The sequence below is a fragment of the Macaca thibetana genome, chromosome 9 (genome assembly GCF_024542745.1).
Source record: "Macaca thibetana thibetana isolate TM-01 chromosome 9, ASM2454274v1, whole genome shotgun sequence".
Taxonomy (NCBI): Eukaryota; Metazoa; Chordata; class Mammalia; order Primates; family Cercopithecidae; genus Macaca; species Macaca thibetana.
In genome coordinates, this window is record NC_065586.1 from 38,365,931 (window position 1) to 38,381,366 (window position 15,436).

Genomic DNA, 15,436 nt, shown 5'->3' on the forward strand with positions numbered 1-15,436 from the left:
CACATGGCCAGGCCGCAGGATGCAAATTTTCCAAATTTTTGTGCTGGTTACCTTTTAAATGTGAGTTCCAACTGATTTATTTGCTTCCACATCCAAGCATAGGCTGTTAGAAGCAGTCGCACCAGTTTTTTTGTTTTGTTTTGTTTTTGAGACAAGGTCTCATTGTGTCACCCAGGCTGAAGTGCTGTGGCACGATCATGGCTCACTGCACCCTAGACTTCCCAGGCTTAGGTAATTGTCCCATCTCAGCCTCCTGAGTAGCTGGCACTATGGGCTCATGCCACCACACCAGGTATTTTTTTATATATTTTTAGTCAGAGATGGGATTTTGCCATGTTTCCCAGGCTGGTCTTGAACTCTTGGGCTCAAGCGATCTACCTGCCTTGGCCGCTCAAAGTGCTAGGATTACTGGTGTGAGCCACCATGCCTGGCCCATGGCACTTCTTGAACACTTTGTTGCTTAGAAATTTTTTTGCCAGATACTCTACAACATCATTCTCAAGTTCAAACTTCCATAGATCCCTAGGACATGGATGGAATCCAGCCAAGCTCTTCGCTAAGGCATAACATGCATGAGCTTTGCTCTAGTTTCCACTAAGTTCCTCATGTCCATCTGAGACCTCATCAGCCTGGACTTCACTTTCCATATCACTATCAGCATTTTGGTCACAATCATTTAACCAGTTTCTAAGAAGTTCTAAACTTTCCCTCATCTTCCTGTCTTCTTCCAAGTTCTCCAAACTCTTTCAACCTCTGCCCATTACCCAGTTCCAAAGCTGCTTCCACATTTTCAGGTACCTGTATAGTAATGCCCCACTCCTTGGTACCAATTTTCTGCATTTGTCCATTCTCACATTGCTATAAAGAAATTCCTGGCCAGGCATGGTGGCTTATGCCTGTAATCCCAGCACCTTGGGAAGCCAAGGTGGGCAAATCACGAGGTCAAAAGTTGAGACCAGTCTGACCAACATGGTGAAACCCTGTCTCTACTAAAAACGCAAAAATTAGCCGGGCATGGTAGCACATGCCTGTAATCCCAGCTACTCAGGAGGCCAAGGCAGGAGAATCACTTGAACCCAGGAGGTGGAGGTTGCAGTGAGCTGAGATCACGCCACTGCACTTCAGCCAGGGTGACAGAGCGAGATTGTCTCAAAACAAACAACCCCCCCCAAAAAAACAAAACAAAACAAACAAAAAATTCCTGAGACTGGGTAATTTATATAGAAAAGAGATTTAATTGGCTCAGGGTTCTGAAAACTTTACAGGAAGCATGATACTGACATCTGCGTGGCTTGTGGGGAGGCTTCAGGAAACTTAGAATCATAACAGAAGGCTAAGTGGGAGCATACACATCACAAGGCCAGAGCAGGAGCAAGGTGGGAGGAGGGGTCACACACTTTTAAACAACCAAATCTCACTCACTGTTGCAAGAATAGCAACAAGGGGATGATGCTAAACCATTTATGAGACATACACTCTTGTGACCCAGTCATCTCTCACCCAGTCATTTCCAATACTGAGGATTGCAATTCACCATAAGATTTGGGCAGGGACACATATCCAAACTGTTTCAGCCCCCAAGATGGTTCAGAACTCAGGACATTTTAAACCAATTGCCACTTGAAGGCTGTGCCAAGAATCAACTTCCATTCGACTGGCCAACCCTTCATGAGCAGCTAATTGAAATTAACTGAAAATATGGCTATCTGGACTGATGCTTTAGTGGTTTAATGAATTAAATCTATGACCCCAACTCTCTCACTGACTTAATTGAGCAACTATCTGAACAACCTGGACTATGGCATACTAGAGAATGGGAAGTGCCTAAATAAAGTCTATTTAAATAATTTGGAAGTCAAACTTGATGAAAAAGATACTTGAATTTAATTAGACACAGGCACAATGTATTCAAGGTCATGAGTGAACACTGTATTATAGAGGAATGTAAACATGAAAACTAGCACCTTGAGCAGGCGGATATATGGCTCCTAGTATTAGGTTGGTGCAGTAATTGCAGTTTTTGCCATTGAAGGTAATGGGGATTACAATTACAATCCCGTTGAAAGTAATGGCAAAAACCACAATTACTTGTGCACAAACCTAACAATAGCATGGTAAATTTCCTGATTACATGCAACAATTCAGACTTATCAAAAAGTTAAGAGTATAAAATGTTGCATCTGAGAAAAAATTTTTTTGACCTTTGAGATCAATATTTTAGTATTATAAAAGCAGACATAGAATGTGAGAGAAAAGTTAAAAGCTGATGGAAAAGTTGAAGGACAAAGTTACCATTCTAGCCAAGTAAAAAGATATACATTTTGAAGGGGAAAATAAACAGAGGGTAATGACGTGTGACCTGTAAATAATGTGTAAAAAAATATAGTAAAGGTTGAACTTCTGAGATATCAATCTCAAAAGTTTTAAAAAGAAACAGATTTGAGAATTAAAAATTATTACTGCGTGTAATCTCACTGAGAACAAATCTTTTTTTTTTTTTTTTTTTTTTTTTTTTCTCCTGGCTCCAAAGATCCCTTACTGATACCCATTTGAAACACTTTGGTCCTTAACTTGTTAACTGAGTTGACAGGCTGATGGCTGATCTAGGTAAAAGTTTCATGGTAGCAGAAACACTTCCTGCCTATAATATATCAAAACAGGTTCCTGAATAATGTATGTGAATGTCATCAGGGTCTCTGTCCCATCTTCTTCAGGGTTCTATTAAGCTCCTCGAATTTGTGAATCTGACAGATGAAGAAATTCCCATAGCCCCTGGCGACCTTGGTGTACGCAATGTGGATCATGTCCTTATCAATGTAGAAGTCAGCCTCTGAGGCTGACTAAATTCACCATCCAGGATTGAGATGCCACTGGTCCACACCAGGTTCTTCATCTTGTATTTGAAGACAAGAAGCTGGATCCTGAACTCCTGCTCTGTGAGGTCCAGGAAGCCAGCCAGCTTGGCCACAGGCATGGTGGTGTAAAGCTTGAGGAAGCCGGGGATGGTTGAAAGCTGGGCCTGCTGCTGTACTTCAGAAAACACCTTCAACTGCTGCAGGAAGGACTCTTTGTGGTAGTTGGGGTGCACATTATCGTAGTTGGGCAATACAGGTGACAGGAACTTGGGTCAGGAGTAACTGAAAAGTTCTTCACAGACTTGTGGGTCACCTTTCTGCAGGTGCAGCATCTTGTCCCTGTATTTCTCCTGCAGCTGGAGGTGAATGCTCTCATCAGTACTCATGGGATACATCGTAAGAGCAATGGCCAGCAGTGCATGCATCTGCTCATTCTGCTTGTTAATCATCTCATACTTGTATGTGGTCCTCTGGAACATGCTCTTGGTCCTCTGGATGTAGAGGAGGATGCTGGTAAAGACCCAGATGGCATCCTGGTAGCAACACATCATCAAATATGCAAAGCCAACATAATAGTATGTGGTGACCTGGCACTCCGGCACATGGGAATACATACTCTTTGATTAGTTCGATGGAGAACAAATCTTAAACTTATTTAAAAAAAAAAAAAAAAAACTTTTAGTTGAGTATTAATGTATTTTTAATATTTTTATTTTTTATTTTTATTTTTATTTATTAATTTTTTTGAGACGGAGTCTTGCTCTGTTGCCCAGGCTGGCACAATCTTGGCTCACTGCAAGCTCTGCCTCCTGGGTTCACGCCATTCTCCTGCCTCAGCCTCCTGAGTAGCTGGGACTACAGGTGCCTGCCACCATGCCTGGCTCCTTTTTATATTTTTAGTAGAGATGGGGTTTCACCTTGTTAGCCAGGATGGTCTCTTTCTCCTGACCTCGTGATCCGCCTGCCTTGGCCTCCCAAAGTGATGGGATTACAGGTGTGAGCCACTGCACCTGGCTGTATTTTTAATATTATGGCTAATTTTAATAAGACCTTATAAACAAATCTAATCCCAATCTTGATTACAAAAGAATTTTATAACCTTTTATAATATTTTTATAACCTTTATAATATTTTTATAATAATATATTAATATATTTTAATTTTTAAGACTTTTCATGTTTTTATTTTATAACTATTATATCCATTTAATGCTGTTTATCTTTTAAATTTTTCTTTAAAACAATCCCTCAAAACCTCTAAACTAAGCAAAATTATGTTTCCCACCATGAAATTTCAGGGTTTTTTTCCTAAAAATATCCAGATTTAGGCCACTCTAATATTTGGTTTCAGATTTTCACATTTATACTCAGAAGACTTTGGTCTATAATTTCCTTTTGATGGAATGTCTCATGCTGTATTTGGTATCAAGATCCTCCTCATCTGCTGAAGGCAGTGTGGTTGTGTTTTTTTCTGTGTCTATTCTATTAAAGATTGTGTACAAAAGTGGTGTGGGGAAACAGTACATTTTTCTAAAAATAGGAAAATAAGACAAAAAGCTTGGTGGAAGAATCAAAAGTATAAATCAGTAATAATACTATAAAATATGTTCATAAATCCATAGACAAATTGGAGTAGGGGAAACAAAAAAATGAGGAAGACATTTTGAGTACAAGTGAACTGGCCTATTTAAAGAAACCACAATTAGAAGATGAAAGTGAAACCTCAGCAACAGTACATAAAATTCCCCATATTTGAGCGTTCTTTGTGTGACGTTCCAAAATTGACAAATGCTGTCAAACTTGAACCTCAAAGCTCACAGAGTGTGATGATTAGAATGGAAGGCAAGATATGCTTCATCACATGATCACAGTGATAGGTCACCGTAGAATTTTCAAATGAATACATGCCACATTATGGGGTCCAACTGCTGCTATTTTGACATGGGTAAAAGGGTTGCTTAGAGTACATGTTGCATTTCAAACCTGAATCCCAGACCCACAGTGTTATTCTCTGTGTATGAAATAAATGTTAAATCAGGAAAAAAGACCTCTCAAATATATTTGATAGTGAACATTTCAGAGTGAAGAGAGAAAAAGGTAACATGTTGAGAATAAAAGGAGTTCCATGCTTGAGTTGAAATGCCCTCCCCACCCATTTCTGCTGTTCCTGAATCACTGGGCATTTCTAGATTAAATAATTTAAAATTTGTTCCAGATTTAGTTTAAAAAGCATTATTATAAATTTAGTTTAAAAAGTAATTATATAAAACGGTCTTTTATCACTTATGTATTTTACCTACATTTTCTCTCTATGCAACTAAGTTTATGTACTTGTTTCTGAATCTCTGAAGTTATTGAGAGATTCTCTATTCATGTATACATAAAAGGCTGGCTATTCACTGAGACATTAAGAAAAATGAAGCACTCTTTGTTCACCAGCCGGATATTTGAAAACATATAATTAATATTTTTTTAAATGGAGACTTCTGATAACCCTAAATTCCAGGATTAAATATGTGTTGTGGCACATCAGTCAGCCTGATCAGACACATTCTTATGATCTGGTCATGAGAATTAGGAAAGGGAAGGGAATTGACAAGCCCTTTAAGCATGCAACAATAAAAATTCTAAAATAAACATGAGAGAGTTGTCATGTCTAAAACAAAGTAGATACCCTTTTAGATATGAAATACTTCAGTACAAATTTGTATCACTGCTGATTCATTACAAGTTTCTAGAACTATTTTATCAAATGGGTCATCGATTAGATATAAAAATTGCATTAATATAGATGTTACCATTTTTTCAGGGATTATTTAATTGACGGGGTAGTTAACAGGGTTTGGGAAGGAACATGTAATATTTCCTCACTCTGAGTATAGAATTTTAATGGTTAACAGCTAGATTAAAAAATATTTGTGTGTGTAAGGCACCATCATAAACATACATATATACATGTCCTGTGACTCAGGAATTTCATCACTACCTGTCTCATATGAAATTTAAGATTTAGTGGTGAAACGGAAGAAAAACTAGAAAACAGAGTCACATCTCTGCGTGCTCAATTAGAGGAGAAAATAAAAAAGATTTGGGAACATAAAATAGAACCATGTGACTAAAGGAACAGCATTCAAAGAGCAGATCAGACTTTCATTTGGTTGAGCAAAATACTTTCCTTCCTGCTACCACCTGAGTGTCTACAGTGAATGAAGAGTAAATGAATAAATGTAAGCAAAGCCCTTAAAAAGCTTCCTCACTGTGTCAGTGCTGTATGATTGTTTAGTTAATAAATCTGGAAAGATGTGCAGAAACTTAACCATTGTTACTTCCAAAGGCAGAACCTGATAGGCTGCGGAAGAGGGAAAGAAGGAAACCTAGATTTCAATGTATGTTATTTTGTACCTTGTGAATGTCCTACAAGTGTTATTCTTGGTGCTTTTCCTGTTAATTTTTTTTTTAAAGAAAGAACCACCATCACCACAAAATAATGCACAAAACAACCATTTTATTTTATTCATGGTTCACAGGGCTAGGAAGAAACAGAAAAGATGGTTTATTGCTGCTCATTGGTGTTTGGTGACTGCAGAGAAGACTCATTGGCTGGAGTTGAATCCACAGCAAAGGGTTGGCATCATCTGGAGGTGACTTCACTCACATGTCTGCAGAGGACATGGGGCTTTGGCTGCAGGGCCTATAGGAGACCTTCCAGGTACCCTGGGCTTCCAGGTAGCAGAGCAGTCTCAGGACATTAAGAGCTTTGACTTGGTGGTCAAGGGCACACAGGTGAGTGACCTGAGTGAACCAGGCAGATGCTTATGGCCTTTTTAAACATAACTTTGGAAGTTACACAGCATCACTTTCATGTCATGTGTCAGTGACAAGTGAGCACTAGTGTCCAGTCTGGTAAGGTAGGCATAGACCTCAAAATCTCAAGGGGAGAATAGCAAAAAAATTGGAAACATCTTTAAAAAGCCACATGCATATTCTAGTTTAAAACAACTCAGGTTTTATCTCTCCTGGGCTTCCCACCACAGCTCTGGGGTGATCTTAGGGCTTGTGTTTCCTCCCCAACTTGGAAGCAGAGGAGAAAGGGACCTTGGTAGTGGTTGTGGCCAACGGTCTTTTGCTTATGTCCTAGGAGATCCACCCAAGAGAGATGCAGGTCAGCAATCGCCCAATCTCACTTATAAGTGGGAGCTAAATGATGAGAACTCATGGACACAAAGGGGAACAGCAGACACTGGGCCTACATGAGGGTAGGGTGGGAGGAGGGAGAGGATCAGAAAAAATAACTATTGGGTACTAGGCTTAGTACCTGGGTGATGAAATAATCTGTACAACAAACCTCTGTGATATGAGTTTACCTACATAACAAATCTGCACATATTCCCCCGAACCTAAAATAAAAGATTTAAAAAAAAAAGTTCCTAGTAGCAGAGATGTCTCTCAAATATGTGATAAAAAATATGTTACTTTATCACATAGGCCAGGGGTAAGGTAATTGTGGGTTTTACTTCTGCCTCAGTCACTGTGAATTGATTGACAAGTAAATGCAAACATTCAGGGAAACTTACTGAAGCGTTATGGGGCAATAAAAACTAATGTCTGCCTTAAATGTTGCTCTCTCAAGGAGCCGTTTATTTGACTCTGTTGAATTTAAAAATCACAAGATTTAGGCCGGGTGCAGTGGCTCACACCTGTAATCCCAGCACTTTGGGAGGCAGACACAGGTAGATCACCTGAAGTCAGGATTTCGAGACCAGCCTGGCCAACATGGTGAAACCCCACCTCTACTAAAAATACAAAAATTAGCCGGGCATGGTGGCAGGTGCCTATAGCCCCAGTTACTCAGGAGGCTGAGGCAAGAGAATTGCTTGAACCCGGGAGGCAGAGGTTGCAGTGAGCCAAGATCGCACCATTGCATTCCAGCCTGGGCGACGAGTAAAACTCCATCTCAAATAAAATAAAATAAAATAATATAAATCGCAAGATTTAACTATTTGGAATGGAGTGAGGCTTTATTTCTTATAGGGGGTTACAGCCTGCAACAGGCTGAGAAGAATGCCTCTGGCTAAGACCGGGGACAGGCACTTTGAAGGAACATAGGTTGGGATGGGAGCATTATGCTGGACAAGTTAGCTAAACATACATCTTCAACAGGTTACAGGAGGAGCTATGAATATGCATGAAGGTGGTCCTGATGCGCGTGTGTTGAACCAATATGCATGTAACATGTGACCCATGTTCACTTTGGGATGGAGACCTAACATTTGAATGTATTATAATCAGGCCCTATCAGTCAAAAGGTCTTTTCAGGACATGAAGGCACTCAAGTGTGCAACCTCTGTAAACCCAGCCAGAACCAGTTTATGGTGGGTGGTCTTCTTATCAGGAGAAAGTTACTGAAATCAGTCTCTTGTCTAATCAAAGCTGTAGTTATGGTGCTTGGAACATGGGTTGGGAGCCAATTAGTGTCTGGTGATGAGCTACAATTGTTTCCATTTTGCTTATCTCAAGGTCAAGTGTTTATTTAGCTGCTAGAGAAAAAGGAAAAACCTTGTGGCAGTCAGACCATAGTTTACTCTTTAAGTTTAAGGTGCTTGACCTAACCCTTGCCTGGCATGGCCTTAGGTCTTGTTTATAATTTGGTATCTCATTGCCACGAAAGTCTGTTCTGCCAGTCTTATGATCTCTATTTTAACATTAATGCTGTCAGTTACTGTGTCTAAACCACAAACATGAGAGGGTATAATGAGACATGTCTGACCTCCATCTAGTCATGGCCAGGAACTCAGTTGTAAGGTTTTTCTGGGGTCCCCTTGGCTAAGGGGAGTGTCCTTCAGTTGGTGGGGGCTTAGGATTTTATTTTTAGTTTACAATTTCCGCAAAGGGAAAGGCTGCTGATAAACCTTAAACATCCTGCACTTGTGTTTCAAAGCAATAAATCAGACCTCTTAAGTACTAGTGGAGTTGTATACAATTTGTACTGTGACCACTTTCCCTTCTAGCCTGAAAGCTCTGTGAAGACAGAGGTCTTGGCTTTTTTATTTCTTAACACTTTTCTTACCCCCAAATTAGCACGTAGCAGCGGCTACACAGATGAGAATCTCTCTTTGTTTCCCACAGTTTCTACATTGAACAGTTCTCCCTGCCAACATGCAGCATCACCCTGTAGCCTTATAGTTTCCCCAGCATCTAATATATTTTCTTCCAGTAACTGGAGACTGAGATGCTGCAGGGCCAGACAGCTGTGTTCTTAGCCGAGTGACAAGCAAGGCTTTTTTGGGCTTTTTTTTTACCTTATTCACCTTAGGGTTCAAGCTGACCAACTCAAAACTATACACGTGGGGCCAGAAAATCATCAGCCTCTGAGTGTGAGCTATATGATCTTACAAGAGCTCATTAGAGATGAAAAACAGATTTGTAAATTCCAAAGCATATCTCTAGCTCAAGATTGCCTCTCTTCATAGTCTCCTTTTTTCCAGTGGCTCCAATAGGCAAAAACCATAGCAAAAATAGTTAATTTTGAAGACCTGTTCTGTTTCCAGTATTGAGAATTTAAATTCCAAGCTGCCCACTAGCTGCAAAAAGCAAGGAAGTTGTGTCCCACTCAATTTCCTCTGCAGCTTTTCCTGATCAGTGTGTTTCCTCTAGAATTTATGAAATTGAAAGCATTTAACATGTTATATCAATTTTATCATATCAATACGTTTAGATGTAATAACCACAAAAAACAAAGCCATTAAACATTTTTTTTTCTATTACAAACTAAACCCATAGCAGTAAATCCAGCATTTGCAGTTAGGTTAGCATTACTGCTGTGGGAAAGATTCAGGTTGGAAAGCAGATGGGGGAGGTTACAGGCGGTGGCAAAGAAGGAGGCAGCTCTTGCAACAGGGCAGCAGCTTGGCTAAAGAAGAGGCTGGATGGAGTCTTGGCACCCTCCCCACCCCAGCTTTGCTCCAGCCCTGAGAACTTTTAACATTTTGGAGCCACCCAACACTCACCTTTACAATTTGTCACTGTTGTTTTTTTTTTTTCCTCCCACCTACAGAAGAGAACAAAAAACAAAGCCATCACCCAGATGTATATTTTTCCCCTCACTTCATCCAGCATAGCTCAAAGAAGCTGTTTCTAACCCCATAGGTCACTGTGGCTTCTAAAAGCAGACAGCAGTTCAGCTGCTGCTCTCAAACCATAGGGGGCTCCATAGACACCCAGTTATCAAAGGCTTATCACCATTCCTCATCATTTTTCCTTTTCCCAAACAGTGATGGAGCCAAATCTTAGTGAGTCAGTGTAGTTCTAGCAAATTCCACTTCTGGCCCAGGTGCAATGACTCATAGCTGTAATCTCAGCACTTAGAGAGGCTGAGGCAGGAGGATCACTTGAGGCGAGGAGCACAAGATAAACCTGGGCAACATAGCAAGACCCCATCTTTAAAGAAAAAAAAAAAGAGCCCGGGATGGTGGCACGTGCTTGTAGTCCCAGCTACTCAGGAGGATACATACCTGTAGTCCCAGCTGAGGCAGGAGGATCACTTGTGCCCAAGAGTTCAAGGCTGCAGTGAGCTATGATTGTGCCACTGCACTCCAGCCTGGGTGACAAAGAGTGAGAAGTAAAAAAAATTTGCTTCTGATGCCAGCTGTATTGGGGATTCCCAAGAACACTTCTGGATTAAACAAATTGCTAGGAGGACTGACAGGACTTGGCACATAGTCACACTATGGCTATGACTTATTACAGCAAAGTCAGCAAAGGGGAGATGTCACAGGGCCATGTCCAGAGGAAACTGGCACCAGCTTCCAAGCATCCTCTCCTAGTGGAGTCACATAGGATGTGCTGAATTCCTCCAGCAATATGCTGTGACAACAAATGCAAAATGTTGCAAATATTGCATTTGTTGCAAATGTTGCAAAATGTTGCTCCTTAGAGACTCAGTGTTTGGGCTTTTTATTGGGGTCTGGTCATGTAGACACTGTCTATTGTGCACAAATCAAAATTCCAGATTCCCAGAAAAAAAAGCAGGTGTTCTGCAGAAACCATATTGTTCAGGTACAGTGAGCCATTTGATCAGTCAGGGTGGAGGGAACCCTTCTGAAATCCAGGTTCCCAAACCTTCCCAAAATTCACATTCCCAGATACCAGCCAAGGATAGGATAGCCATCTCAGGCCACTTCAGTGGCAACTCTACTTCAATAGATTTTTTTTTTTTAATAGATGGAATCTCACTCTGTCGGCAGGCTGGAGTACAGTGGTGTGATTTTGGCTCACTGCAACCTCCAGCTCTCGGGTTCAAGTGATTCTCCTGCCTCAGCCTCCTGAGTAGCCGGGATTACAAGCACATGCCACCATGCCGAGCTGATTTTTGTATTTTTTTTAGTACAGACAAAGTGTCACTGTGTTGGCCAGGATGGTCTCAATCTGACCTTGTGATCCACCAGCCTCAGCCTTCCAAAGTGCTGGGATTACAGACGTGAGCCACCGCGCCCGGCCACTTCAATTGATTATTAGTTTGCAAGTTTGTAATGCTTTCAGTGGTTCAACCCCTGTTTGATGTTAGTTCTGAGTTCAGACTTGTGAGTGACAGACATACTAAGGCAGCTGCGAGATTATCAAATTCACTCAGCTCAATTTTTGTGGTGGTTGCTATTATCTATTTTTATTTATGTATATTTCAATGCCAAATAGCTAAATTCAAGCTTAAACTTTGTGATGAATTGTTTGAAAAGTGGAGATTTATTAAATGAGCAAAGATTCCTTTTGAAGCTTTTTGTGTAGTATGCAAAAATGGAGAAAGTCACCAGCACATAGTAACAGCTAAACATGGAAGATGTATGATTTCCTCAACTAATACTATATAAAGTAGCAAACAAATTTTTTTATTAAAAAGAATTCAAGGTCAGGTGCAGTGGCTCACACCTGTAATCCTTGCACTTTAGGAGGCCTAGGTGGGCAGATTGCCTGAGCTCAGTAGTTCAAGACCAGCTTGGGCAACATGGTGAAACCTTGTCTCTACTAAAATTGCAAAAAATTAGGGCATGGTGGCGAGTAATTCCAGCTACTTGGGAGGCTGAGGCAAGAGAATTGCTTGAACCTGGGAGGTGGAGGTGGCAGTGAGCTGAGATTGCACCACTGTACTCCAGCCGGGGTGACAGAGCGAGACTGTCTCAATAAAAAATAAAAAAATAAAAATAATTCAGATTGAGATATAGTAATTGCAGTAGAAGTTGTAAACATCTGCCAAACTATATAACAGCAGCAGTCTTTCAGCTCGAATGACAGTTTGAAAGTATTACTGCTAGAAGTGTTTTCTGATTCCAAAGATGCAATCAAATTTTGAAAAGCCAGGATAAAATCTACTGCAACAACAACAAAATGATAGCTTCACTATGATCACAGAGATGTTCAGTGATCTAAATGCCTCATCTATTTTCAGCAGAGCCGTGGATGCAAGTAATCACAAGGCAGAAGATATTTTCCCTTTGCTTCTGAACTGCTTTTGGTGGCGATAATACAAATACAAATTGTGGTTGATGTTTGCATAAGGGCACAGACATGCTTGGTCCAAGCGGAAGTAAAGCATGAATGATTCCAAGTTGTGGGCCGTCCTGCCCACATTCTGCATCATGAGGTCAAAATAGCATCTGATGTTCTTTGCATTTTCATTGAAGTAACTGTCATAAAATTGTTCTTTTACTTCAGCGTTTACACTATTAGAATTGAGTGATTAAAGGATTGTGTGATTTTTTTGGCATTTGATATTCTTAATTTCCTTTGCAGTTAGAAACTCATTGGTTCCCGTAACTAACACAGTTGAGAAAGTTGTTAGTTTATGTAAAGTCTTGAAATAATATTTTAATTCTCAATAAAAGATTCCAAAATTTTTGTTTACTTTAAAAATAATCCATTGAGTGAAGTTTACTTGTTTTTTGTTCATAGTTTTTTTTTTTCACTAGGAAACAAATGTTTTATTCCTTTTTTCTATTGTTCAGACAGATCGTGGTACAGAAAACAGCAGTCTGGCCACAGAGGCTCTGTTTGGTTGATTTCCACAGGCACATGGAGGACAGGAAGGGCGGGATCTCATTTGAGCTTCCACTCTCATTATGACCTTTGACCTCTTCCTGTACCCTCTGCAGCAGTGCTGCATGGAGCCTACTGGGTCTCTAAGCTACCTCACTCACCTCTCTGACCACTGACAGGCAGCACAAATCATGTGGGGGTTGTCTCTGCTGACCAAGGAGACATGGGCAGAGAAGCAAAGGCCCCTTACTCTCCCTCTGTCCATTCCAGTGTGCTGGCCACAACAGAGTGGGAATCCTGCAGTCATCACCTGCTGGAGACTCAGCTTCAGGGATGGGAGCCTGTGTGCAGAAAAACTGGGCTGTAGATTGAAGTCTCAGAAGCAGGAAGATTGGAGAGGGGTAGGGTTCCAGAGCCCCTGGGGTTATTGCTGTTAAAATATGCAAGGGCTACATTCCCCAAGGGCAGATTAGAAGCCCTGGGCCTGGGATAGGCACGGTGGCTGACACCTGTAATCCCAGAATTTTGGGAGGCCAAGGCAGGTGGATTGCTTGAGGCCAGGCAAAACCCCATCTCTACTAAAAATACAAAAATTAGCTGGACGTGGTGCTGCATGCCTATAGTACCAGCTGCTTGGGAGGCCCAGGCATGAGTATCCCTTGAACCCAGGTTGCAGTGAGCTGAGATTGTGCCACTGCATTCCGGTTTGGGTGACAGAGTGGGACTCTGAAAAAAAAAAGAAAGCAGCAGATCTGGTCCTGGAATCCCTGGGTGTTATGTGAAGGGCAGGGCAGATAGGGCTCCCTGGGGCTTCCCCAGGGAGAAAAATAACCATCGAAGGGTATAGTAGCCTGCTGAAGGCAATGCTGGGCTCACAAACTCCTTGCTTTGCTTTGTATCTCTAATTACTGATCTTCAGAACAGACTGGGGTTGGAGTGGGATAAGGGAGTGAGGTTCTTGTAAAAGGAGTGAAGAGATTCCATGAAGAAAGAAAATGAAAGTGGTACAAACCTTCCCAGGTCCCAAGACAACTGGAGACTCCTGCCCATGCTCTAAAGGGAAGGAGCTAGACTCTCCAGGGAATAAAGCAGACTCCCAAGAGTGAGAGGTGATGGGGGGCAGAGACGAGCAGATGGCTACATGGCTCAGCCCCTGCCCAGGAAAGTGAGTCCACAGTTCACTAACAGTAATAACCATGAACAAGTAGCTATGAACACTAGAGTCAGCAAACACACACACAGACACATCACAGGAGTTGGAGGAGCCTGCAGGCTGCAGTGGTGAGGCAAGAGATTAGTTGGATCATCAGGTGGAGGAATGGTGTTAGAAGGGACAGGGAAGGGCGTGTGGGGACACACAAGTTACTGGCTTCTCTTGGGGAAAGATTTGTTGCTGAAGTGGCTGTTTTCTTAAACATCAACATTTGCATCTAAAAGTTCAAGCAGCTGCTTTTGGGTTCCAGAGGCTTCCCACCGGAGGGATGCACTTCATTCAATTCTCTGCTTTCTGGATCTTTGTTGCATTTGCAGTGATGAGGTTCCCCACTGGGCTTCCTCCTCTCTTGGGGTCCCTTCTGATTGAAACTGCACTTGCTTCTGCAACCTAGGATAAGGAGGATCCCAGGGGAGAAGAGGACCACAGCATATACCAACCCCCCAGTCCTCAGGGTCTGGTAGTCATAATGAAGAGGGTCAATTTCCTTCTCCCTGTCAGCTTCACTGGCCAGGACAATGAGGGCCTACAGGCTGCATAGAAAGATCAGCACCACCTCCATAGTGCCTGCACAGCCAGTTCCCTCTGAGATGATCCCAGGAGGATGTGTCGAGTCCCAAGGAGCCTGGGAGTGGCATGTTCCTAGTTTTCAGTCTCTTTAGGGATAGGATTATGCAAATCGAAAGAAGAGCAAACAATGTTACTGAAATAATCCATGGCATAGTGGAACCTGAATGCCTTAAAGAAATAATGGCGGCTGGGAGAGGTGGCTCACACCTGGAATCCCAGCACTTTGGGAGGCTGAGGCGGGTGGATCCCTTGAGGTCAGGAGTTTGAGACCAACCTGGTCAATATGGTGAAGCCTTGTCTCTACTAAAAATATACAAAATTAGCCAGACATGGTGGCATGTGCCTGTAATCCCAGCTACTGGGGAGGCTGAGGCAGGAGATTTATTTGAATTCGGAAGGCGGAGGTTGCAGTGACCCAAGATCATGTCATTGCACTCCAGCCTGGGAGACAGAATGAGACCCGGTCTGAAAAAAAAAAAAGGAATATTCACAAGTGTCAAGACTGTTCTTAAAATTGAAAAACATTAGGCCGGGTGCTGTGGCTCATGCCTGTAATCCCAGCACTTTGGGAGGCTGAGGCAGGCGGATCACGAGGTCAGCAGTTCGAAACCAGCCTGGCCAACATAGTGAAGCCCCGTCTCTACTAAAATTACAAAAATTAGCCAGGTGTGGTGGTACAAGCCTGTAGTCCCAGCTACTTGGGACGCTGAGGCAGGAGACTCGCTTGAACCCAGGAGGCGGAGGTTGCGGTGAGCCAAGATCCAGCCTGGGCG

At 42.0% G+C, this 15,436-nt stretch overlaps 3 pseudogenes across 1 annotated transcript in view; 1 reads left to right on the forward strand and 2 right to left on the reverse strand.

Moving 5' to 3' along the window:
• Positions 1-2,404: 2,404 nt before the first annotated feature.
• Positions 2,405-3,469, reverse strand: LOC126963119 (eukaryotic translation initiation factor 3 subunit L-like; annotated as a pseudogene).
• Positions 3,470-4,563: 1,094 nt separating this feature from the next.
• Positions 4,564-15,436, forward strand: part of LOC126962216 (zinc finger protein 37A-like) — a 35,584-nt pseudogene continuing 24,711 nt past the window's right edge. Inside the window, exons 1-2 of the transcript XR_007728636.1 lie at positions 4,564-4,586; positions 6,520-6,637. The product of XR_007728636.1 is annotated as a zinc finger protein 37A-like (transcript). The remainder of the gene's footprint in view (positions 4,587-6,519; positions 6,638-15,436) is intronic.
• On the reverse strand, positions 14,098-14,729 carry LOC126963131 (FXYD domain-containing ion transport regulator 6-like; annotated as a pseudogene).